Source organism: Poecilia latipinna, unplaced genomic scaffold, assembly GCF_001443285.1.
Source record: "Poecilia latipinna isolate Pla-1442-1.1 unplaced genomic scaffold, P_latipinna-1.0 Scaffold9, whole genome shotgun sequence".
NCBI classification, from domain to species: Eukaryota; Metazoa; Chordata; class Actinopteri; order Cyprinodontiformes; family Poeciliidae; genus Poecilia; species Poecilia latipinna.
The window spans coordinates 271,755-294,938 of record NW_015112625.1 but is presented as its reverse complement, the minus strand read 5'-3'; the positions used below and the strand labels follow the sequence as shown (position 1 = coordinate 294,938).

The window sequence follows — 23,184 nt, the reverse complement described above, 5'->3', positions numbered from 1 at the left end:
TTTCTTTGCTTTTTATTTCTATATGAAATAAAAAGAAAAGCCCAACTTAAGTTTTTCAGGAGGATTTTAAAGTTAACTCTGTCTTTCAGGTACAGGTTCAAGTAAACTTTCAGGTTTTGTGTGGTTAATAATCATCAGTTGTCATGATCCGTGGTTTTCTGTTTATTTTGAGTTTTTCTGTGTTTATTCAGTCCTGTGTTCCTGTGAGTCTCTGTCCTGTCCTCCCCGTTGATTGCTCCCCAGGTGTGTCTCATTCCCTTGATTACCCCGTGTGTATTTAAACCCTCCTGTTGTCTGTGTTCCTTGTCGTCGTTCGTCATCGTCTTTGCTTTGTATCACGCGCCAGTAGAACTGTTAAGTCCTGGTTTGTGTTTGTTTCCGTCACTCGCCAGTAGAACTGTTAAAGTCCTGGAAGTGTCAGCTCTCGTGTCTAGTCCTGTGAATCAGTTGCTACCGGTACTTAGCTGTGAGCTAGTCTCTGCCGTGCTGCCTGTATGGACTGTTGAGCTATTTTCATCATTAAATTCATTATCTTCACCATAACCTGGGTTCTCTGCGTCTCTCCTCACCACCAACAACCCCACTTCGTGACATCAGTAGTGATGCTGTGCACTGGTTGTCAGCTGGCTTAGAGAACTCAACTGAACTACTTTACCACTTATGAAAAGGATAAATTTGGTTGCTGGAAATATTGTTAGTCAAGTCAAACAGCCATGTGTGAAAACTAAAGCAGCATTTCTTCCTCTTGCAGCGTCATATGTTACATTACCTACTTCATTCATGTCTTCCAGAATTGATCCTGTTTTCTCAGACGTTCATGCATGTGCTCATTTGTTTGAAGTTTTCTGAAATGTCGTCTGGTAGACCTCTTTTTTTTGTGCTGCTTTAGGGCCTCCTCTTTGCATCATCGTTAAGCCTTGCGAGCCGATAAACACACTCCTAATTAACAAACAAGAAAACAACATTCAATCAAGACTGATTATATTTTATCAACTAAAGGAAATCATTTGAAATGCTGCAGGTAGACGTGACGTGCATGCGTTGTGGGATTTTAATAGCTCGTGACACTTCCCTGCTGTTTTTGTTTTCTAATCATGCCCTTCACTTGATGATGACGCACTGTCATCATGTGTGTAGCTATGGATGAACAGTAAGGCTTCAGTCTGCAGAGTGCCGGCTGCAGATGGTCTGAGCTCTGTTGTCATGTGGACTTTTATTTACTTTACCTCCTCCTGAACTGACAGTGAGCACCTGCAAAGGGCAGAACAAGCGCCTGCTAAGCTGATGTGTGTTTAAACGCTCGGATGATTTGCAGAGAAGTGCACAAGTGGAGAAATGAGGCAGAGGGCCCCCTGCCAATCACAAACCTTTAAGCTGTCTCACCAAATGTTTGTTACAAGAGAAAGTCAAAAACTGAGACAAATGCATAAAGTTTCCCATCAGTCAAACACTTTCTGATGCAGAGCCAAGTTCTTTTTCTTCAAAGTTGCGTACGTTTGTGCGAAGATTGAGCCGCAGTTACAGTTAATCTTCGGCCCTCTGCTCAGGATGTCGCTGGTAATTTATTTTCCAATCGATTGAGATTCTATGCCTGTCCTTGTACTTAAAAAATGCGAGCAGGGTGAGTGAGAGAGGTATTTTACTCTGACGTTATTTGCTGCTTCTTTAATTCGCAAAAGAAAGCCACAGTAAGGACAAGTTGCATCCCACAGAAGTGGGTATGAAGTGCTCACAAAAGTATTTATACTCATTTAACTTAAGATTTTACCACATTGAAACCACAATTATCTCTGTGAGAGGCAAACATAAACTAGAGGCGTGTTGTGAAGTGTAAGGAAAGTTTTCTGCAAATGAAAGTGATATTAACTCGGATACCCCTAAATAAATCCACCTCTGTGTGTAATTTAGGATGCATTCACACCAGCCCTGTTTAGTCTGCTTTAAGCAAACTCTAGTTTGTTTGTGTAGAAAGTCTGCTTCTTTTATGAAGGTGTAAATGTGTGTTGATGCAGATCCAAAAGAACAAACTCTGGTCCGCCTAAAGCACCAGGCCTCAGTTTGGTTGACTTGAACTCTGGTGGGATTAGAATGGATATCTGGATGTCAAGCAGGCTGGAGACCAGGAAATGGACTGTAGTGCAGGGGATTCTGGGTAAATGCAACCAAACCAAGCATGTGATTCCAGCACTTGTGGGAGAAAGTGCTGGAAAATCGCACAATTGCTAAAAGTTGATGTAGGAAGTTGCGTTCAAAGGTTTTCATGTCGTTTCCTTCAGTGGTTTTTGAATGTGTTGATTTACTGCAGAAATCCCCAAAAGACACACAGAAATGTGACAAAATACAAATGGTTTCAAAGGGGTACAAACACAAAGTGCTGCATGTGTGAGAGGAAAAACTCCCATCATCGGCACAAAGGCTCAGGAACATCAGATTTGTAGCAACCAAAGCGGATCTGTTGTCAGAGCCACTTTGGACAAAGCAGGTTCAGTGCATGGTCACAGAGCTATTCCTCTTACTTCTGTCTCTCAATCGGCAGATAAAAGGCTGGAGCCAGTGCCGAGCAAACATATCGCAGCCCACTGGCTACAGACTGGATGACAAGAAAACAAATCAAAACGAGAGAGAGGAGCACCCTGAGGGGCTCAGGCTCCATCAGTGATAGCAGCGATCCCTGGCCCTTTTTTTTTTTTTCATCCCCCGCTCCTCTGCCTCCCCCCCCCCCACTATCCAGCCTGGCACTAATCCTATTGTTAAAGGTGACTGCCGAGAACACACAAGGCGCTTTGAGCTTAAGAACAGAGCTCCATGTTTTTTCTTCTTCTTTGAATGACACAAAGTTACTCCTAAAAGAGCTGGGAAAATGATATGTCACTTAGGTTTTTCTTCACCTCCCTCTTAGTGTCGCCCACGTCGTGCCGTCTGCGTAGCGTTTTCTCTCACAGCGATTCCCTCGCTAATAGGCCTCAAAGCCATTGTGCACCTGCCATCTGAGATCCATTCAAGTATACGCACTTTCTTTCATTTTTCTGGCTCCGGGTTGTTTTGACAACTGAAATTCTGAATTGGACAGAATGAAATGAAATATGGAGTACAGAAAAAGAAAAAAAGAAAACATTTAGGATCCCAACAACAGTTGAGGACAAGACTATAACTGTGTGTCACGTAAAAATGTCCTATTATGTTCTCCAATATGCAATATTTATAACATGGTTCTATTTCTCAAATTTTTCATTATTTTTTTTTTTCATACAAGGCGACTAAGCGACACTGATTATCTTCGTTTCCGCAACATCATCGTTACGTCCAAGAAACCTCGCATGCGGTACAAACTCTCCTTAGACGGAGTGACTTTATGAAATAAAATTAAAAACGACATTTTCTAATCTCGCCTCTGCTCCACACCGCAAGATTGAAAAGTCATTAATGAGAACATACGCAAGCCATACTGGGAACACCAAATGAAGCCATTAGAGATTAATGAGTTTTTCAAGGAAGCGTATGGAGGCAGATAAATGCTGGGCGACGGGGCCAGAGTGTTGGCTTGGAGACGAATCGGGTAAGGGGTGTTTTCGCCGGCGCCGTCATGCTCCATCGCCCGTGCTGGAGTGGTTTTTTTGGGTCCTTCAGATTAATTGTCAGTCATAAATTAAGTTCTGTGGTCTTTTAAGGGGGCTTCACCAGGAGAGGCTTTTTTTCCCCCCTGACATTCTTATACACGGAGGGAGAGTCTGAGTTTGATTTATCTGGTCTGAGCTGCATTATTATTCAGCTAAGAAAGTTCAGAGGCGTGGGCTGAAAATTGAACCATGTACTGGAATTGATTTCTATTGGTTTGACCGGTTCCAAGTTTTCAGACTCTGACATTTAGAAAGAAGCGTTCTGGAACTGGAGGAACAGTCGTTCAGTTTCAGTCTGATCGTCCTTCTAACCATTACAAACCTGTTGCAAGTGTGTCATTGCTAATAACCATTAAATTGTTTTGAAATGAGGTTAAATATCCCATAAAGACTTGAATATGAATGTACGTGCAGTCCTGAATGAACAAACGGTGATTCATTGCTTCAGAGTTTGCAAAATCTAATCGTCTTTGACTTTGCAAAATATAGTGAAAAAACCCCAGAAAAGGTTATTTGGAAAAACAATCAATTTACTGTTCAAAGATGCATGTTTTCAACCAAAAGCTTCTGACTTATAAATGAAATTGAGGATTTTGTGAAATTGAATGAACATAGTGGAATTAGTTTATTACTGATTAGGTGGAGACAAAGAGTGTGAATTCAGAATTTGATGAATTTCACATTTACTGAGGTGATTGTTAGTTATCATGCATTATTAGTTGGAGGAATCAAGTCAATTTATAAATCATAGGCATAAAACTGGAATTGAGTTACTGTCTGGTACAGTTGGACTGCACACTTTACTTATCAATACATCTATAGTTCCATGACAGAAGTGATCATTTCCCCCCCAATTTTAAATGTGATTGCATCCTTAACAATTTAGCTAAAGATGATAATAAAAAAAACATTTTTTGGAGAAATTTTAAGAAAATGAATGCAACCTCTTACATCCTCAAACTAATACTTTGACATAAAATCGGTTCAGTTTATGCGTGCCATCGAATCTAACCTGAAATAAAAACTAAGCCGGTTCATTATTTCTCATTGCCGTCATTTTAATCGATTTCATGCAAGACTGAGCTGTTCGGTTTTCTTTTAATGAATGGAATATACATTTAAAAACGACATTGCTTGTTTACTTAGCCTGTCATAGTTTAATATAAAAAATATCGACGTGTTCCCTCAACAGAGCAGAAGCTGCAGAAATCTGTAAGGTGGCATGTATGTTATCACAGTGCTGTTCATACACAATATGAAAACATTTTTATTTTATTTTTTATTAAAATCTACATAAACTTCTTGCATCTTTTCATAATAAAGAAGGTAGATGTTTCAGGAAACTCCCTTCAGTACTAACTTTCGATCAAAGTGAAAATAAACGTGTTTGACTCGTTTTATTAGCCCAGAATATGGTTGACCTATGATTTAAATGCCAGTTAGGGCACTGCAGATGATCAGCGTGTGTGTGTGTGTGTGTGTGTGTGTGTGTGTGTGTGTGTGTGTGTGTGTGTGTGTCGTCGGCGTCTGTACTTTGAAGCGCAGCATGTTACTTTCTTTGAGGCAAACTATCAAGGCATTTGCTGCTCTATTTGTTGCTTGTGCACAATGTTCTTACGGCGAATGAATATGATATTATAAGCAGAGCCAATATGCTGCGTTTGATTGTCTCACAACAGAAATTTTTTTTTTTTGATTCTCAACCAGTTATTTTCCCTTTCTCTTGAAGACATAAATTCAATCTTCATTTCCTCCCAGACTTGTTGCACAAATTGAATACTTGCTTTTTTTCTTGGGGAAAAAAAAGAAAAAAAGGGTGTAGAAAAATGACTTTTCTGCCAATTCCTGGCACTCTCATCTGTGTGTTGTGTTAAGGAAGGACGGGATGAAGAGGGAGAGCCGTCGGAATCTGTAGTTGGAATGTGGTGAGCGACTTTGACAGGCTGATTTCATTCTGTTTCATCAGACTCGTACCAAAGAGGAGCCCAGTCACTGCCACTCCCGTTATTGAACTGCCGGTGGACATGTGCTGGATGAAAGGCGCTGCTGAAGCTCCGACCGCTGCTCAGTTCAGACTCATAATGACAGCAGCCAGTTAGGGGGAATAAAAGTGAGGCAGCAGTTGGACTTAATATAAAGATGGTTTCTGTGTTTAGTTAGTTTGATTTCTGGTGGAGCTTTCTTTGATCTTTTGATACAAGGAAAACACTAAAAAAGGCAGATAATGGTGACTATCCATGAGTGTACTGTCATTTCCATGCAGCGCCCAGCGTACATCCTCATAAACAGTGTGAACTTTTTCCACGTTGTCATTCTGTGACTAAAAATAAATCAAAATCAAATCTAGTTTTATAGTTTTAACATATTTCAAAAGCAGCTGTGGGTTTTTAGTCTGGATTTGAATATTAAGTAGTGCATATTTGCAAAAGTTCAGTCACGTTTCTGTCGCTGTCACACAACTAGAGACTGAACGTTTACACCATTGTTTGCAAAATTGATGGCTAAATTTGAAGTTCTCTCAATTGGTCTTTAGTTTGGGCTTTGATTGTTCCATTTTCTAACATTTGCTTTGATTTGAACCGCTGCATTGCAGGATTGTTGTCCTTCCGGAAAATGAAGTTCTCCAGACATTATAAGCACCTCTGTCCCTGCTGAAGAAAAGCTTTCCCAGAGTTCAGAGCTGTCATCACTTTGCGTTGTTTGGCTTATTGCTCAAAAGATAACAGGATCACATTTAAACTACAATGAAATTTAGTTGAATATTGTGACTATTGTTGGTAATTTTATTAAACTGATTTGGTAAAGATGGTTGAATTCTTGCTTCTGCTGCATCTTTGCCATCTTAGCAGTGTCCTTTTGCTAGAATGCTCTGATTTTCTTATCTTGCCTTTCTTTTCTCCTTGGACCTGCATACATCAAACCCCCTTTGTCTGAGATGTATATCCTGCATATTCTCTATGATTTGCTTTGTAAGCCTCATGATATATTGGTGCCAAGAACCTACATTAGCTAAGTTAATTATCATAAAAGAGTGAATCCAACTGCAGGCCTGAGAGAGTAAGTGGTTGGTTTTCCAGTCTGCGTGAAATCAGCCCACTTTCTACAACCTCAGCAAGTACATTTAGGTTTGTGTTTGTAATTTACCTTGGTGTGAAAAGGTTTAAGTGCTGTGAATACAAAGCAGGGATTCCCAGTCGGGGTAAAATATCGCCAGAGAAGCTCTGTGCATGTTGGTGGGGCTGAGTGGGGTTTTGAAATCTATAATGTATGAGTTGACAGGAAGTGTGGATGAGTGTGGGTTTATCAGCAGGAGGCTATGAGTCATACTAATTACTGACCATCATGGAGTTGATGGTGGAATCCCCAGCAGTGCAATACGATCCTCCGCTTCCCAACACTTCATAATTTACACCCAACAAAAATCTTTTGTAGTGATTCTAGAGATGGACGTAAACGGTTAAAAAATGCCTTTTTTGTTGCCGTTTGATCATCTCGTCAAAAGTTGATTCAGTTTAACCCTGGTGTCTGCTTTCATTTTATATTTAGTTAGAATGAAAGCTTGTTTGGATGCACCTTCTTACTCATCATTTTTGTGATACTGCCCTTTCGCCCAGTAATATTTTTTTTTTCAACTTTGCACCTGTTTTGCTCTCTTTCAAAATTACATTTTATTTCTGAGGGGGGGAAAAAAATCAAGTAGTGTGACTTGTGTTTTTTTTTATATGAATATAAGCCTCTTGAAATACATCAAGCATCCTCATACTTTTAACAGCAAAATTACGTAGCAGAAAATAAGACTTGGACTGTATGTCTCAAATCTTAGTCCAACTTCAGTAAATATTACAACAAATTCCAATAGTGATCAATATTTACATTATGAACGGCTGTGCATAGCTTCTAAAGAGCAATCTTTGATCTGTCGGTCCTAAAGAGGTGTGTTTTATGACTCTTGGAGGCATCCTGATCCACTGCAGAATTAAAACATCCAAAGCACTCAATCAATACCCCAAGGGTGGCGAGGCAGCCGCATGCGAGGCCGTTCCTCTTTGTGTGGACTTCAGAGAGTTTATGAAGGCAAACCGACATCAGTATACTGGGCTTTGTGGACAGAGCTAATGGCACATGTTATTGATTGGGTGTGTCGTAATCTGTCAATCAAGGCTTTCACAGCCGTAACAAAACGCTCTGCAGGGCCATTTCCAGCCATCTGCCGTTCCCGACACCCTGAGAGCATCCTGTATTTATCGACAAGCTTCTTTTACAAGATCTTTGGGAAGGAATCGGAGAGGAGTAGAACAGGAAGGCGGCAAATTTAGATCATTTAATGAGCAGCTCAAAGTATGAGACTAACAACTTCAATTAATCAACTGATTTAAGTAGCTAACATCTGCTAGATCTAAATCACATCTGATGCTAGATTTCTGTTTAATCACCTGCTCACTTATTGCGGTAACACTTTATTTGAAGGGGGGTGAATAAGACTGTCATGACACTGTCATAAACATGACATAACACCTGTCATGAACATGAATAAGAAATCATGAATATTTATGACTGTTAAAGTGTCATTCGGTAAATTATGACACTTTCAATACAAAGCTGACATTATTCAAAATGTCTTTGTTATTACAACTTGACATTAACCAAGAAATCATTACTGATATAAATTTGTTATAAAATTATTACTGATTGCACTTTAAAAATTAGGTATCTTTATGTTATTAAAGGTAAAGCTTAAACAGTAATGATTTCCTGGTTAATGTCAAGTTGTCATAACAAAGACATTTTGAATAATGTCAACTTTGTATTAAAAGTGTCATAATTTACTGAATGATGCTTTATGACAACAGTCATAAATATTCATGAAGGCTTATTCATGTTCATGACAGGTGTTATGACATGTTTATGACAGTGTCATGACAGTCTTATTCACCCCCCTTCAAATAAAGTGTTACCCTCATTGCTTATATAAGGCCCGTCCCGACACCCGAGAGCCGAGAAAGTGGGACGGGACTTTGCAGGATGTGTGCCTGTAAGAGACTTGGTGTAAAATTCAAAATTGTGAATCTGTATTTTAAGAAAAAAACACTAAAAATGATATGATGTGACAAAGTATTAGTGTTTCGTACTAGACAAACCCAGAGATTTGCTCAGTTTTTTTTTTCTCTCTTTTCGGTCAATACTCCATTGATTGGCTGTCTTCCACTTGTCCATGGAACAACACCATATTTTATATAACAGCGCGGTTTGACTCCACTGGTTCGTGCAGCATTCCGTTGTGTTTGCCCACGCCTGCTGACTATCTGCCCTCTCCGTTGGCCTTTGGATCAGTGTCGCTCATTGTCTCACTTTTCCCTCTGTTTATCTGCGTCTCTTCTCTGCCAGCTCCTTCTTCCTGGTCCCCATGGATCTCCCTGTGCACTCGGGCTCTTAGCTGCCCTTTCTCTCTCTCTCTCATCCTGCCTCTCCCCTCTTCTCTCCGGTGTCTCGGGGAGTGCCAGGCAGGGCGTCCCTGGAGTGACCTTGGGGGGTAATGAGCTCTTGATCACGAGTCAGGAAACCCAGAGTTTAACACCCCACCCCAGAACCCTCCCCTCAACCCAAGCAGTACTAACCAAAGAAAAAAAAAAAAAAAGCCTGCACAACCATCGTTTGCTCAGCCCACAAAGGGAAATAGTATTGGAGAGAAAGGACAGCAGGACAGAGGTGCAGATAAAGAGTCTTGAGAAACTATTGCTTCAAAACCCTGACATACAACTACCAGACCTCCAGAGCAAAGTAAGTGGATTCTGATTTTCTTTTAGATGCACACAGAGAGGCGTTGCTTTTACAGGTCTGATGAGCTGGTGAGATTGTTACTTGACCAGCCACAGAAAGCAGAAAAGTTCTCAGTGTTGGAGTTTGTGCAAGTCTTGATTCTTGCAAATGGTTTCAAGGCTCCCCATCTGGATCTTGGTGTTCAAACCGTGTCCGTAATTACTAAAAAAAAAGAACTTTAACCAAATCTAAACGAGGAAAGTTTCTCTTTTGGATCTGTACTGACGTCTCGCCTTTTGGTCAACTGTGTGGACATGCTGCTAATTGGTTTTTGCTGTTAGTCCATGTCAAGCTTAATTTATCCTTGAGGCTGTTGATAAAAGATAATAAACACATGAAAATGAAAGATTATTAAGCTTAAACGTTGAGAATTACGGTCGCAGATGGAGAATGGCTTGTAGACAAACCGGGTAAACAATTGGAAAGCACTAATAATCCGGCAGCCATGGGCTAAACAGTGTTGTGTTAAATCATTAACAGGCCCGTTTTCTCAGTGATTAGACTTCAAACATCCATATGTTTGTTTATTATTGCTATCAGCCAAAAAATATGCAAACCCAATTAAGTCGGCTTGTGCATGTAAGCTGGTAGATGAAGACCACTTTTATTTTCTCAGGATATTGTAATTTGGGTCAGGCCTGACTAGAATGACAAACCCTTCTCTTCTGAATTGCATCAGCGCCATGTGATCCAGGAGACCTTCTGCTTGCGTTGCCATGGCGTTATTCAGAGCCTCGTAAAGCAACCAAAGTCAGACCAAACAGGGTTCCTCTCTGTCTTATGAGCATTCCTTCAGGGGACAAAAGCTTCCTCTTGCTCATTCTTGCCTAAAATGAAGTGTCCGCTTCATTTCTCTACAATCAACACACGGTGTGGTCCTAATGAAAGGCCAGGGGAGTGATTAAACATGAAGTGGAGATGAGATTGAGAAACCTGCTTTGGTCCGCAGGAAGTTGGAGCACAATGAGGATTAAGCTGGACGACAACCAGCAGGGTCAACCTTATAAAACCGCTTTACTACCAAGCAGGTCCTGGCATTTTCCCTCCATGATGGACCCTCAGAGCCCTTTAAGTGACATTTTGCACATTCTTGCCTATTCTCTTGTTAATAGCTTGCCCCACGTACCTCACCACATGATCTTGCCTATACGTCAATGTGCTTAAGCACAAAGTCAGTTCATTTCCTTCTGTGTTCTCACAACCCCTTTGATTGAACTGGTCTTCATGGAGGAGCCGGAGCAATAAGGCATAGAAATGTGCTGTTAGGGGCCACAGAAGTCCACTCCAGGGGGGAGGGAGGCACCATGAAAGGAGCCAGTTCTTCTCTATAGGGCATAAGTAAGTGAAAAAATAGAGAGGAAGAAGGGTAGGCGGACTCCAGACATACACAAAGGTCTTCACATTGAGAGACTGGTTTATTTTTTTGTGAGGTAAGCGCTGACCCTTCACATGTGAGATGAACAGGATGGGGTCCAGAGGGCCTCCACCGAAAAGGAGGATGGGAAAAAAAGAGAGAAATGGAGGAAAGGAGGAGGTGGAAAAGAATCCAAAGAAGAGACCTGTCAATGAGCCATGCGTCTAGCAGCCAGTTCCCAAAGACATGCTGCAGAAATGACAGAATAGCAGGCAACTAAAAGTGAACTAAAAGAATATCCGACAATATATTTCAGCTGTTTGCTTTTCTGTGCTCCTTTGGCCAAAATAAAAGCAAATTCTCCAACTGTAAAAGGGTAAATTAAAAAGGATTACCCATGTTTAGCTAAGTTTTCCTACAAAGGGGTTTTAAACACAGAGTTGTAGTTCATTAGTATGTTCAAATCTTTAACGTGTACACGTTATCTTCTTTCCTTTGCTTTTAAAAATAAACATTTTGTTAAAGCACTTAACAATAATGTCAAAATTAAACGTTCTCAGACATGAATTAAGCAGCTGATCATTATGATCAAGTGTGACACATTGAGTGTCTTGAACCACAAATGCTGTCTTGTTGATCTCCTTTGTCTTGAGCTGTAATGTGAGAAGGCTCTGATTTTTTCTTAAGTTTGTAAAGGGTACGTGTTGAAGTACATCCCTACTATCTCTCAACTTTACATTTTTTTCTAGAATATCTCCAGTTTTTCCACTTTTCCCATTTTTTAATCACATCTAGAGCTTCACCGTGTTAGAATAGACATTCTACTGAGTGTGTGTAATCAACCTTCACCAACTCACACACAGCTGACCCCCTCACCTCCACGCTGGTCTCTCTGGATTAGCTCCAGGGTGCTTTTTTTCGCTGTCATGTTTCCTTTCCTCTGTAATGAGTCAGCTCATTAGTGGTTCGTTCTGCAGCCCCATACCTGTACACATGCCCAGATCCAGACAAACACTTCCCAGACCTCCCAATAAATGACTAAAAAAGAGAGAGGGTAAAGGTCTCAAGGCTGCATGTAAGGTTCGATACCTAAGAAGTAAACATATTGCTGCAATGTAATATTTAGTTAATATATTAGATTTTTCTGTTACCTTAGAACTCAAACAAATTCTTCATAACCTATGCTTACTTCCAACAATATCAGACAAACCTAGTTTAAGCCCGGTATAATTTCACCACTGCAGTAGTCACTTAGTGATTTTACTTGCCAGAAATAAGATGAACATCAAAACAAGGTTTACATTTAATGGAAGGACTTCTCTCAGACTCCACCAGGATAATAGATTCCTTTTTTTGGTATTTCTTGCAACTCAAAACAGAGGTTGACTGATAGAAGCTTTCAATCTAGAAAGACAATGGCTTGTAGTCCACACATTCTTTTTTGATTGATTTATTCATTGGGGTGATTTGGGATTGCAATTTTGTATTTCTTTTTGCCAGAAGATGGATGAATTAAAGGTTTCTGTCTCATTCTTTGCTTCTATAGATTTGGCGGTGGAGACATTTACAGAAAGCTAGATCAGTGGCTACTGCGCTGGCGAAATTTACAGTTTCTCCTTGTCTCTATAAACCTGGTGGAGACATTTTGGAAGACTTGCATGCATTATATTTACAGGTTTGCCTCTTGCACAACCTTTAAAGGAGTGATTCCTTGTTCCTTGGCCATCGTTTAGTTTGAATTGAGGTGATTACGCTGTCTTTCTGTTCTTAAAAACAGAAAACCAATAACGAAGATGTTACCTAGGGGAACTGAAAAGTGTTGGAAGAGCAACTAGATAGCACTAAAGCATTACGTATTTATTAATCCCTACATCTCGACATGTTTGATATAAGAGAGAATGGTAGGACTGTATCTGCTCAGCCTGTACTTTATATCAGAACATGCAGAAATCTGGGCAGAGTTTACGCTTTGGAATCAAATATGAAGTAGCAAACTGCTATTTGGGCTTCTTGGACTTACTTTTCTTTGTGTTGTTTGGTTGTGGCAATATAACTGGCAGTTTTTTTGCGGACGGAGGTAGGGGTTCAGAGACTGTTCTGTTGAATACTTGTTACTGCTGAAAATAAAACGAGTGAGGTCAAACAGAAGTGCGGTGAAAACAAAACGGTGATTCTGCACAGGTGAAGCTCTGCAATCGAACACAGCAGGGCATACTTGACTCTTGACATATTCACTGATCCATGTTTTAATAATATATGCTGAATTTCTTCTTAGATATCAGCCAAAGATGTGATATTGTTCATCTGGGCCCACATTCAAACTGTTTGAGACAAGCAAAAATGCAGAATGAGAACCGCACATGGGTGTAATAGGGTTATATTTTTTAGCAAAACTGTCCTGGGGGAATATAAGTACTGAAGGTTGTTTGTGAGGGTTGAGACGTCAGTATGGGGAAACACCTGGGATGCAGAAGGTACCAAAGATGCAGTCGAAGATCACTTTTAAAACATCTGGATTCCAAGAGCGAATTAACTGCAACAGTCAGTTTAATGGGACACACGTGATCCTTCCTCTGTGAATACAGCTCTTGTTAAAATGCTGCAGAGGCATCGACTTGGAAGCATGCAGCAACTCCTAATGCAGAACCCTGCTAAATTGTTCACAAGTAAACCCTGAAGGTATTAAACCGAATAAAGCCAATAGGCTGCCAAAGCTCCACATAACTGCTGCAATCTATCGGCACAATCAATGCACCCTCGTATAATTTGGAGAATGCGACCGTGTTTAAGGTGGGAGTGAGCAGCAGCCCGCCAGCAGAGTTTTAGTGATATTATAATTGTTTCGGCAGAGAGATTTTTAACCTCACAAGGCGTCAAAATTTGTGTTGGCTATAAAAGAGGCAAAAAACAAAACGGAGCTATTCACATTGAAGCTGCTCAGACCGAGATGCAGAGCCTACTGATAAAATTCAACCTCTTGAGCTTCTAGACAGACAGACTAAAAATCACAAAAATGACCAGATTGTATTATGTATTTTCCAGATACGCATTGCGCAATCAAGTAACTGTTATCCTGAGTTGTGCCGTTTACAACCGTTCTTACAGGAGCGGTTTGCATGATGAGCACAGCAGATGCACCGTTCCACCAGGTGTTTGCCAACTGCTGCTGCCACTAGTCTGAAGGAGCTGGCAGGGGAATGCATGGGGAGGGGTGTTTTGTGTGGTGAAAGCTCAGCTGGAGGCTGCAGCTTGGAGGAGGATCTTTGTGGAAATGGGTGGTGCTTTGTGAGAGCAAGTGTTCGGGTACCTTTGAATGGTTGCCATGGGAGATCCAAGGATTTCTCAGAGTTGCAGGAAAACAAAAAATCTAAGCAAGACTCCAGGTATTTTTTGATGAGGCAATATCAATTCTGTAAATAATTTTCCTCTACTTCTTTTTGCTATTTGCATGCTTGTACACACACACACACACACACACACACACACACACACACACACACACACACACACACACACACACAAAGCTAAGGTTAAAGGAAGTGACAATTATTTCATGATATAAATAGTAAGGTTCCACTCCACTGCAACACATAACACAACACATTTAATGTCAAATTTTTGATAATTTGACAAAAATTGAAACCTTTTTTTCCTCCTTATATTTTATTTTTATATACATAATCTGGACAGTTTTTTCAAGGGACAAATCTGAAGTAGTTAATAACAAAAAAAGATTAAAAACAGTTCCTTCCTCCTCTCTGTGGGGTGTAATGCTTGGTTAAGTCTCAGCTGGTTTTAATCATCCCTGTTGGGGGGATTGCTGTTGCTGTGGGAAGTTTTCTTTTTCCCGTGGGGCAGCACAAATGATGAGGCACCAGGATTTGATTAGTTAAATACCTATGATGGATGAAGAGAGGATTAGATGGGCCGTTGGTTCCCAACAGAAAGGATGGCTTCATGTCCACCCACCGGTGAGTGATCAGAGAACAGGACCGTCTAGCAGAACTGTGTCATCTTCTTGGACTAAATACCCTTAAATGTGTCATTGGTAAGACATGCATTATGCATTTTGAGTCCTTTTCTTGTAAACACTTTATCCATGAGGAAGCAAAAGGTAAAAAAGAAAGAGAGGAAAGGCAAATGAGATCTGGAGGAACGGAGAGCGAATCATTACTCATGTGCATTAGTATTCCTTCCACAGCTTGTGCTGTGAGACAGCCGGTCTGTCCAAACAAACAGCAAACAGAGGGGGGATGCCTCATTATAACTTCTCCGTTTTGTTTCACCCAGAGTTCACATTCCATCTGACCATAAACACTGGGCCGGAGCTGCGACCTTGCCCTGTGTCCATGCTGGAGCTTAGAGTTGTGCAGAGCAAGGAAAAGCTGCGGTTCACATGCTGCTGAGTCCGTGCCGACGGCAGTGCAGCAGCCTGGGAGAGGGAGGCAAAAGCATATTATAAATTTCTATTATTGAGTCCTTGAATCATTTTAGGTCTGCAACTCGGCGGGGGCAACCAAAAGAGATGATAAATGAATCTGACCACAATATTCCCCATAGGTAATAGCTTAAATGTCCACTTGGACCTGACTCAAAAAGCAAGCAAGTAATTTTCTATAAACTACCACCATAGTAATTGGGGCTTTTAAAACTTTTACTCCCATTTGGTAAAACTTTGGAGGAGTTACGTTGCCTTGCAAAAATATTCTTGCCTGGAAAGTGTCACAGTTCAGGAGTGTTTGGGTTTCAGCTGTGTTTGAACTTTGATTATTTCCTTATTCACTCCAGTCATTATGTCATCTGTCTCTTCTGGACGTAGCTCCAGCTGTTTCTCATCCCCTTCATCACTCCTGTTCTGTTGAGTCCTCTCCTGCATCATGCTTTACCCTTTGTGCGTTTAAACTTTATCAAGTCGTCATGCATCTGCCCAGCTCTTGTTTGTCCTTCGATCTGCTTTAGAAACAGCAGGATATGTACTGAAATTTTTGTAAAAGTTAAAAAAAAAACATAGTTCTACAATAATACCACACTAAATAATTGCATTTTTTAACTAACATGTTAGTTAAAAAATGATTTTAAAAAATCACAAACCTCAGGAGAGATGAAATCAACAAATTGACGCATAAAGCCAGGAATAATGGCTGCAGTGAAACCAGGCATTTTTACATTTGTGGCCATGAAGAGACACAAAACAGCCACTAGTGGTTGCAAAAATATGACTAGAGTTGTGATGGAAAATAGGGCGAAAAATAAAAGGAAAAATGGATTAGGTTTTTTTTTTTTTTCTAGGTTTCTGTTCGGATGCTGGTGTTTGAACTTGGGCTTTCATTGATGTTCGGTTTTGATCATTTCTTTATTGTTTATTTGCTCAGATCTCGGCATTTTAGATTTTCCTCTTGTGTTCATTTATTTTCATCGCTTCTGTTTTGGATTTGCTTCCTTTGTTTAGCGTTTCTGTTATTAAAGTTAGTTTGAGGCCTTTTTATATTTCTTTACCTCCTCTGTTCTACCTTTCACCTTTCATCAGCCTTGCTCGGTTTCGTACTTTGTGTATCTTAACTGTGATTTATGTTGCACAGCACTTTGGGACCTTTGTGTCAGTGAAAAGTGCTTTATGAATAAACTTTACTTCGCTGCGCAGCTGTTATTCATCTCCTCATTTGCCTCTGACTGCATTCTTCCTCAGCTGTGCACCGTTTCCTCTGACTGGTCTGGTTCTCATGTTGTTCTCCATTCCTCCCTCTATATAAAAGCTTGTCTATCCTCATTTCTGCTTCCCTGGTTCCTTCCGCCATGTTGCCTTGTTCTGGTCTCATCTTTGCTAATCTTTTCATTAAACATCCTGCTTTTACTGTACAAAGCCAATATGCCCATTTATCGAATGCTTCTGATTGGATAATTTTGCTTTCGCTCAAGGACATGGGATCCTTAGCACATCCTTCCTCGAAGGTTATTTTCTCTCATCCCTCCTAAAATGAAGATGTAAACAGCCAAATGTCAGATTCATTTATATTTAAAATGCAGTTTTTCCATACACATCCCCTGCAGTGTAATATGCTATCTGATGGTAGCAGGAGTTGCATAAAGTTTCTACATAAACGTTGACAGTATTTGCAGATATTTTACTGAAAAGGTCTGCAGAGAAAAATGTTAATCAGTTTGCCTTTGGTGCTTTTACATGAAAATGAGACCATGACAAGTATTTGTTTGGCCTCCCTCCAATCTCAGATAGCATTTGTGTCTAAAAGGATAAGTGTCCCCTCTGCCCTGCTGTAGTGTTTTCACATAAACATGGCTTCTCCCCTCTGGGACTGAACTGCTCATGTTGTGGTGAAAGTCGTCCACTTAAGTTTGATTATTTTTTGCAAACATTTATGCAGAAAGTGCATGTGAGCATTGGTACAAATATCACTAAATGAGGAGCAACATTACTGCTCTTTTTTCTTTTCTTTTTTTACGCAAGTGAACTTTAAAAAAAATCTTCATTTGTAGAATTAAAAAGTTAAATTTAGCAGCAAAGTGACCTTATCATCTGAAAATACAGAAGCGAATCTGAGTTCAGCGTAAATCTGAAGGGCTCCCAGCCCTGAGGTCCTTCTTTCTTCCATGTTTGGCTTCAGGAGACAATAAACTGACCGACCAGAAGAACATGTCAGGACTGTGACAAGGACATCAATGCTCTCCGGCTACCAGCATGCAAACTGCGGTGCTGTGGGGAATTGAACCCGGTGACTTTGCTGCGTGAGCCCCTTCTGCTCATGATGCATTATTCAAAGATTTACTGACTTAATACTTTTTAATGACTTTGCTGGTTTATTGGGGCAGATTGGAATGTTTTCTCTCCACTCTGAGTTATTGGCAAGTCGACTGAATTCATTCAGCTCTTTTCTTCCCACACCGATCGCTCTCAGCTCTTTGCACTAGAGCCACTTCATCCCAGTTACACACACATTCATTCACAGATCAGTTGGACAGTCGGGGTTCGGTGGCAGGAGGAAACTGGAATCAAGTCCACAACTTTTTGGACTGCAAGACAAACTCTACCTCCTCTCGAGACTTTAGTCTTTTTTTTTTTGCCTGTGCTAAAATTGTACTTTATTACCCTTTAGCTCCAAGGAGCCAGGGTTTGCTGCAGGCATTCAAAGTGGGCTTGATCAATAGTAATTTAGATTTACTGGTTGTGTTTTGGCTGCTTTTTCACTTGTTTTTGTGGACAAAAGAAGTACTGAAATAATACACAAAGATCTGCCACATGGACTAAGTGTTATGACTAAACTATCACATCCAGCGTTACCATATATGTTAACACGATGGGAAAAGCAGTTAGGCACGATTAAATGTAGGGAAATGAAGCAGATTTCCAAGTCTTTGGAAAGATACGTGTTGCATTTAATCCACTAGTGGTTTTCAAAGTCAATAGCAACAATAGTTTCTTCAAGACTCCAGCACGGGAAGAGACGGACCTAAAGACAGAACGGCAGGGCCTGTTGACCCAGACGTGCTTTAAATTGAGGAAATACAGCATGAGCACGATAAGTTTGGAGCAGAAATTGATTCAGTGATGTCAGGAGAGAGACACGGTTAAGCACAGAAGGGGGAACTTCTTTGGAAAGCAAACGCTACACAGTAATACCTTGGACCAAATTAAATCTAAAAGCAAAGTTTGTGTAAATGATTGAGGAAGTTTTGACCAATAACATATAAAAGACAAATTTTAAGACATTAATCATCTTTCTGATTATGTTTCTATTATTTACAATAGATTCTCGAAGGGCTAAATATTTTATTGTGCAATGTTTTTCTGCAGAGGGGAAATGTGATTTCCCATCCACTGCATGTTTAGAAACTCCTCAGTGAAACTGCTGCCTTTACTATGAAAATGATTGGATCTGTCCCTGCTGCAAAATAAACCCCCCAACTTATTTAGATCTTCTGTCACATTCAACATGAGCTCACTGATGGTCTGGTAAATATATATATTTTTTGGACAGATGAATATGGCTGTTAGAGTTGTTATGAGAGGAAATGGGCTTTTCCAGAGGAAAGGTAAAGGTGGATAGTTTCCATCTGTGAGGTGTAATTTTCCAAACAATGAAATGGACTGTGTGAGCACAGACGTTGGCTCGCAGAGAATAAGCCATGCCTCATTGTACATGCTAATTTTAAAGGTTCAGAATTACAATGTAAAATGGGGTTTAAATATTAGGCTTTTTAACTCTTAATAGCTGAATAGGCTCATTAAGTGGGGGGGTAATTATTTGGGAGAATCAAACCTCCGAAAATCATTTTCTCCTCTTTTCCAGCAGAACTTTTTAAACTGTTTCATCTGAATTTTATGTGACGGTTTAACAGTAAGAGACACATGGATGATTTATATATCATTTCCAAAATGTATTTACAAGGGGAAAAAATCTGAAAAGATCGACAATTTGTGCACAAACTCCACCAAGAAAGAAATTAAACATGCTTTAGTTTGCTTGTTGTTGAATGTATCACCTCTAGCAATCAGTGTAACCGCAAGCTAACAACTGACAGGCAATTTCATCGTTGAATATATTAGGCAGTGTGGAGGCTTTGTATTGAATTCCCCTCAGCCGGTCCGGCTGACGTCAGAAGACCTCAGGCGGTGGATGTCTGTGGTGCTGCACATGCCCTCCTGGGTGACTGCGCCGACTGCTTCCACACGCTCATAAACACGCAGACACACAGACAGCGCCGCGTTTTAAAGCAGCCTGTTGAGGTCGTTTGCAGATGTGATGAGTGCATTTGTTGCTCACTGGTTGCTTTAATCGGCGTTTGCAGCTTCCTTGCAGATCCTGTTGGCATTTGTGACTTTTCAGGGTATAAAGCGGATGCCGGGAAAAGTCGGAGAGAGAGGCAACAGGCGAGGTTCCATGCTGCTGCTGTGAGCAGAACAAAAGAAAATGCAAAAGTGGGGGTTTTCTTAGCCCCAAAATCTGAAAAAGTAAAAATAATTAATGCCCTTGACATTTGTGATGACCAGACTCAAATGATGAAAAAAGGAAAACTGCCTGTTTTAATAGTTCAAACAGCTAAAATACCTTAAAATGCATCAATATGGACAGTGGAAACCTTCAGAAGACAATATCTACAGTCATCCACGTTGGAACCAATCAGAGCCTAGGGACAAAATGCAGCTCCTGGATTGGCTGCTTTGCAAATGGCAGTAAAAGTATCTCACCTTTTCCAAGCTACATTTTCTTTTTAGTATTTCAGATTTCGTCTATGAAAAGAATCATAGAGGATTTCAGTCTATTCACAGTCTGAAGTGTGAACAGGTGGGGATGATTGTACCTCCTTGTCCATCTGTCCGTCCATGTCTCCATCCATTGGACAATAATATCCAACAGAAACATCAGCCAAAACAAAAAAATTAAAAAAATAGTAACGTATGGGGCTGGAAAGAAATGAACTTTGACATAAAAATATGCATCACTTTGATAATCTCTTGATAAGTTGGTCATGACGCTTCAACTAGAGACCAAAAAGTGTAAGTAAGAATCCAAAACAAATTAAGTGACTTCATTTAAATAATGTGATGTATGATTTGTGATGCTTTGTGGCATTTTAGCTTGAGAATAAAGTTGAAGTGAAGCGGAGGCTTCATGCCTCAAACGGAAGAATGTCTGCGTTTTGACACCATTTGTGAAGGAGGCTGGGTTGTTGACGTTTGAGAGGTTTTTTTGCACTTGGCAGGTGTTTCATGTCTTTCATGGAATAAACTGTGATGGGCTTCTGTGGTCCGGGCATCTTTAACACCGTCGGGAAGCCTTTGTTCTTTCTCTGTTTTCATGTCGGATCCCCGCCAGCCCATCGAGGAAACTCTACTGTTTCTGTTTGATCAACTTCTAACATATTTTAGCAATTTAGGCAGGAATGAGTGTAGATAATTCAAAGCCTGCCAGAAGGAGTGTTGATGAGGAGACACACAGATTCACAAGCAGCAACGGAGGATCTCGGGTTTTCTCATTTCTGTGCAGATGCGCACCCTAAAACTCCCCGTCAACATGGATGAGACTTTCAAATGAAGCCCTAATACGGCTGACATCTTCCATCGACGAAGACCGGATGAAATTACCTTTGAAAATCTCCCTTAAAAATCAGTTCTGCATTTCCTCGGCGTCTTCGCCCTCAGGCAGTAACTATTTTCCCCCAGTGGAGGCCAGCATGCAGCTGATGAGGTCACCGAGTGAGTCTGATTTCCACACTACAACCAAACTAAGGTTTAGCACACCTGAGGCCGAACGACAAAAAGTCGCACAAAATGTTGTAACCATTGGGACTTCGATCGACAGACCAGACTCCAAATCTAGACGGATAAAAACTTGTTAGCTGTTAAACTTGCTAGCATGCTAACATGTCCAAACTTTAGCGTTGCTGCTGCAGCTAAGCAATTAAAACTGGACGCCAACTCATGACAATAAGTGATTCTTATCCCTGGCAGATTTAATTTGAAGGCGCAACAGATCAGAGTTGTGGTCAACCCAAAACAATATTTTAAAATACCAGTGAATATTTGCAAAAAAATAAAATAACTCAATAAAGGTAAGAAATATCAACCCCACTGCTGAACAACACACAAAATGAACGGGGAATGAACATGACTGACTGAACCAACGTGTTTAAGTGTAATAAAAATGCGGTCAAATGATTAATACTCTTAGAAATGACTTTTTTATAGTGGTCTGCATGAGCAGGGGAAGAGGAAGTGTGCATGTTCCACACTCTTACTGCAGAAGAGGTCAGAGGCGTTACAGATAGATCATGAGAGCCCTCTGCTGACAGCTACATCTAAGGAGACCAGAGCAGCTCCCCTCATAGTAACATGCCTGCTCTACGTTAATAAGAAAAGCAGACTGGTCTCGACACGTGTGATAATTCTGCACCATTCAGTCGTCTAAAATTAGTTGCTTTTTCACCTTTCATCGGAAGAACTGGAGGTAGGACTGGGAAGTTATTAACATCACCCACTCAGTGTTGTAAAAGAAATGAAATAATGATTTACTGATCTGGAGAGGTGTGGAGGTGAACAGGCTCACATTTTTTATTCTGTCTTCACAAGTGACCAGTGAGTCGTTTCTTACCAGTTATTATCTGAACCGGAGCAGCTTTACAGCTGTCATTTCAAATGTAACTGATTTTCTGCTGTAAAAAAACGTCTCTGCCTTAAAATTAGACTCTTATGAAGGTTTCCTTTAACTTTGAGAGTCCTTACATATTTAGTATTCAGTAGAAATTTTAAATACAATCGTCTGCTGACCTTGAAGCACCAAAGAGTGTGCACTTTTGAAAGGAGGCCAAATCTTTTAGCTCCATGTTAACAGATGATAATTATCTTGATACCAAAAAAATGCAAAGGGAGATTAAAACCAGTGACTAGTGGAGCTAATATCATGTTGTACAAGTGCAGTGGGACATTGCATTTGTCAGCTGAACCTGGCAGCAGTCGGTAGGCAGAATGACACAACCGTAGACAAAGTGACGGCAGTTAGGATCAGGCCCACCCTGCAGGTTTTAGTCGTCACACTGGGACAACACGCCTGAATCAAGTGATCGGTTCATTACCCGGCCTGTGTGGAACCTGAACACATGTTGAGGAGGTGATTTAGCCATTTAAATGAACTCTGTGGGGACAAACGACGCGTCTGAAACCTGCAGGACACGACGCGCAACATCTGACCGGTTAACCCAGAGGAGTCCAACTACACTCTAACATCAGTTTGACAAACCACCGTAACCGTTTACTTATAACTCACTGAGTTAAAAATAGACTTTTTAAATAAATATTGAAATGGTTACAAACCAATACATTTGATTTTTTTCATATATTTACTTGCTTTATACTTCATTAAATATCTTTCAGCTGCAACTCATTTTCCCTCTAGTTGTGCTGGTCTGCCCAACATTTAACACAAACACAAAGATTTATAGCTTATCTTTACTTCTGACTTTGCCTCACTACATACTAGTTTTAATAAGGACCAGGATCTTTACAAACCATGTGGTGTTTTAACTCAATAGGCCTTATTTTTATAGCATTAGCATGTTTTTCTTTTGTCACTTTTTTTCTTTTAGTTTTTGACACCAATTTCAAATTTGAAATGGTCCCTGACATTTTACTCAGGTCAATTACTTCTTTCCATCTGTACAAAACTCCTAACAGAAGAGGACAAAAGTGCAAATGTAAAAAGAAAAAGCTGTCGAAAATCACCTCTCACCAAATCTCCAAAGTTAGCCATTAAAAGGTTTTACTCGGCGGCGGCCATCCCTGAAACGTAATGGATTTCCAGATGATGCAGCTCGTCACGCCGCTGCAGAGAGCAGATGCTGTAGATGCAAAACCAATAGGGTGTTTTCGACTCCACATGCGGGGGG

The 23,184-nt window shown here is 40.5% G+C and overlaps 1 protein-coding gene across 1 annotated transcript in view; it reads left to right on the top strand.

Moving 5' to 3' along the window:
• Window positions 1-9,191: 9,191 nt before the first annotated feature.
• Window positions 9,192-23,184, top strand: part of ptn (pleiotrophin) — a 44,037-nt gene continuing 30,044 nt past the window's right edge. Inside the window, exon 1 of the mRNA XM_015028758.1 lies at window positions 9,192-9,395. The gene's annotated coding sequence lies outside the window, so the exon portion shown is untranslated. The remainder of the gene's footprint in view (window positions 9,396-23,184) is intronic.